Source organism: Silene latifolia, chromosome Y (assembly GCF_048544455.1).
Source record: "Silene latifolia isolate original U9 population chromosome Y, ASM4854445v1, whole genome shotgun sequence".
Taxonomy (NCBI): domain Eukaryota; kingdom Viridiplantae; phylum Streptophyta; class Magnoliopsida; order Caryophyllales; family Caryophyllaceae; genus Silene; species Silene latifolia.
Genome location: NC_133538.1, coordinates 2,167,119 through 2,171,202, shown reverse-complemented (window position 1 = coordinate 2,171,202; position 4,084 = coordinate 2,167,119).

Genomic DNA, 4,084 nt, shown 5'->3' with positions numbered 1-4,084 from the left:
AACTTTCAAATAAAATTTTCCGACAGATTCCGATCGAAAATTAAATTATTTGCATAAGTCAAAATCAAAATACTTTCAAAAACATTAATGAAGAGTTTTCAAAAGTGTAAGTCTCATTCATGGAACGAAATTGCTCTTATCGTGCACACAAGGAACTTAACTTTCCGAGTCAGAGACAAATTTAAAACAAAAATCAATCGCCGACAAGCGTAGAACAAGTCATTAAACGTCTCTAATAACGAGTTCTAATATCCGATCAACGTTAAAATCAAAAGAAAAGGTAATCTACTCAAACTTTCTTTTGCAAAAGCCAAAATAAGAATGAAGGTTTCACCTTTAAACTAAAAAGGGAGTCAAATTTCTAAAAGTGTAATATCAAACTTTGACAATGAAATCATAAATAGATCAAGGTTAACAGAAATTGGTTAAAATTTACAGAAATATCAGGTTTAACAATTAAAATCATGGTAGAGAAGTCTATACTCAAGGAACAAATATGGGATTAAATCAAATTTTCATTTTCAAATCCTTAAAATAGGTAGGGTTTTTCAAAAGTAACATCAACTTTTAACAACGAATCAAAACTGGCAGCTTGAAATATTTATGAATTGTATGAAATGAAAAGCAATTTAGACAACATAAATACCGGGTACGCTAAGAGAGTTCAAACATAATTAACAAAAAGAGCTATGGTGAACTTCATAGGGTAAGAATTGAAGTCACAACAATAAGAATGTCAAGGGTAGAGTTTTTATAGGTCACTAGTTTCAAACATAAGGGAGGAGCAAGATGGAGCGAGGAAGAGAGGTATGAACGGTAACGCTTATGGTCAAAGAAGAGGATGAATTAGACAACAAGGAAATGCCAGGTACTCAAACCTCGAACAACAACATCATCCTAAACGGTTCCGAAAACTTTCTAACAACAAAACTCATAATCACAACACTTCCAAGGATTTCTTCAAAACACTCATGTTACTTCATCCTAAGCAATTCCATGAAACAAGGTACTCCACTATAAGTGTGATCTCACTACTGCAAAACCTCAAACATCTACAAACGACTACCACAAGATCAAGGTCAAGGTTTGATGACCGGGTTTTTGCCGTCACTTCCGGTACCAAAAACAATTTATAAAACCAAATAAATGTAGTATTTATTCGGGTGTCGAACACAAAGATGGCGGGGGTTAGGTACTTGGTTTGTTTAAGTCTTTAGTTTAGTCAAATAAAAACAAAGATGATTAATTATAAACTAAGATGCAATAAGGTATAAATTATACTAAATGGGATTGTATTCAATTGATGGAAGGCTAAGGTATTTGGGTTCACAAAGGGAAATTAGGGGGAGAAACAAGGTCTAACAAGAAAAGGGTAGTAATAGTGGTCAAGGGTTTAAGACTAATTTCTTAGTCACCTTAAGCTCCTCAATAAGTTGTCACTTGATCGAGATGAACTAGCTACAAATAAAGCATTAAGACTACCCAATAGCATGAGCACCAAGACGGATCGAATGCATCAAAGAGATGTTCTAACTTTCATTAAAACTCATCGATAAGAACTTCTAAAACTATCTAATAGCACAATGCACCAAGGTAAGCCAAACATGTTAATAAAATGTCCAATTTTCATTGAGGTATTTCCACAAACACTTCAAATGCATTAAGAGTAGAAACCAAATAATCACCCAATTCAAAAGGTTAACAACCCAAATCCATCCCCTTAATTACCCAAATTCCCCCTATGACCTTAGATAAGACTACTCACACATGTTCATGGGTGATAAATTAACAACAAATTCCAACAAAACACAAGTAAACATTGCAAACATGATAAAGACTAATACTTTTGATGAATAACAATTAAACAACATAAGAAATGTAAACAAATGAAAATAATGTAAACAAAAGATGAGAATTGTACCAACAAAGAGGAAAGTAACAATCTTGGAAAATAATGGAAGAATGAATTTCTTCTAATCTTCAAATACAACCCAAAATACTAATTGTATACTAATGAGAGATGAAGAACTTGCATAAACAAAGGAAGAATTTAACTAATAATTAAAGAAAGCTTGCAAATTTTATTGAATGAAAAATGAGAATGGAAATATTAGGGTTCTTGAGTTACAATATAGAGAGACTAGAGAGAATAAAACTAAGGTAAAATAATTTCTATCTAATTTTGTGGTAGTGTCTAATGGTAGTTGTGGTCTAATCTGGACATGTGGTAGTTTTATACTACTACTAAATACCAACTACATAATAAGATTAATAATATTATTAGAATACTACTATTAATAATAATAATAATAATAACTCCAAACTAATCTAATGCTAATCATCCTCCAAGGTCAACGTGAAAAACCAAAAAAAAAAACAACAACTCCACGATTGAAACAGGGCAATTGAGGAAGCATCGGGGTCCTGCCGGCCGCCGGCCTGGGCACCGGTAGCGAGGCCATGGAAGAAAGGGGATGAATTAATGTCTTGTGTAGTGTGTTGCCGGTGGACCGGCAGAAGGGCCACCGGTAGAGAGCAGCAAAACTTGATGCGAGATGAAGATGTGGTGGTGCGTGCCGGCGTGCCGGCAGCCGGTGATGGCACCGGTAGCGAGACATTGACAAAAAGGAGCAAAATATGTTGTGTGGCTGCCGGTAGGGGATGTCGGATGCCGGTGAACCGGCATGGGAGTACGAAGGGTTGTTTGTATCGTAGTGGATAGATGAAGGGGAAAACGTGATCTTGGCTGCTGCTGTGGTGGCCGGAGGTGGTTTTAGTCGGCCATATGGGAGTGCTGGGATGTCAAGGTGGTCGTGGGTAGCGGCCAAGGTGGTCCATGGTGGCTGTTATGGTGGTGAGGAGATGGTGTAGAAGATGGTTGTTGTTTGTTGATGTCGATGGACAGGGGGTATAGGGGAGGTCGTGGTGGCTTACACGGTGGTCAATGGTGGCTATGTGAGGTTGGGTTGTGAAGTTGGAAGTGGGAGGATGTTATTGGTGGTGATGGGTGGTTCCCACGGTGTCTAGAGGTGGCTGTTGTGGTGGTTGAAAGATGGGTGCATGAAAAGGGTTATAATTGTATGTTTTGGCTAGGGGGAAAGAAGGGTTCGTGGTGGCTGTTGAGGTGGTCCATGGTGATCGTGGGTGGTTGGGATGTGATGTTGGAAGTGTAGGGTGGTCACTGGTGGTGAGTGGTGGCTGCCACGGTGGACAAAGGTGGTAGTAAAAGCTCAGCAAAGATCGTCTGAAAATTAGCAGCTGCTCCTTTCCTTAGTTTATTTTTCCATGACTTGGCTTATTTTCACCTCCGCCATTTCTTCTCATAATCCTGTCTTGCTCTTCCGCCTCACATTCCCGTCTTGCCTGCACATTAAATTAATATAATAATAAAATAATAGTAATAATACTAATATTATAATAACAATACGACTAAATATTAAATGTAGCTAATACGACTAATTATTATAAACTAGTAATTAAATGAGCTTTTTAGACAGTTAAGCACACAAAATCGATTCGGAATAAGGTATAAATACGAAGTAAAATACGACTAAAATGCTACTTATCAAATCTCCCCACACTTAAACCTTACTCGTCCTCGAGTAAGCTCATTAAATTAAACTAAGACCCGTAATATAAGAAAGCTAGCTAAACTAATAATATCCGATGAAAGGCAATTAACGGGCCTTCTCCGTCCCTTCAACTCACACCGAAACACAATGAGGTATGCATTCTGATGCAAGGCAAGTGGGGGCTTGTGGAAAATTTTGACACATCCATCATTTAAGCACGAATCAAGATATAAGATGCATCACAAAAAGTCAAACCGCCTTCCTCATCTAAGCGGTCGTTTTACTTTGAACAATTAAAGGTTTTGGTCGGGAGATACCGTCTCATAGTCTTGGCGGGGTGTCAATGCCCTAATGGTGGCTCAAGCAACCTCAATATGACAACCAAATGCCTAGGCAACAAATTCAAAGGCGGGAAAGGGGGAAGCAAAGCCTAACCTTCAAGATTTACACGACACACACAAGATTCGACCAAATTGACCAATGACTAAGGGGACCAAGACTACCGACTTCCT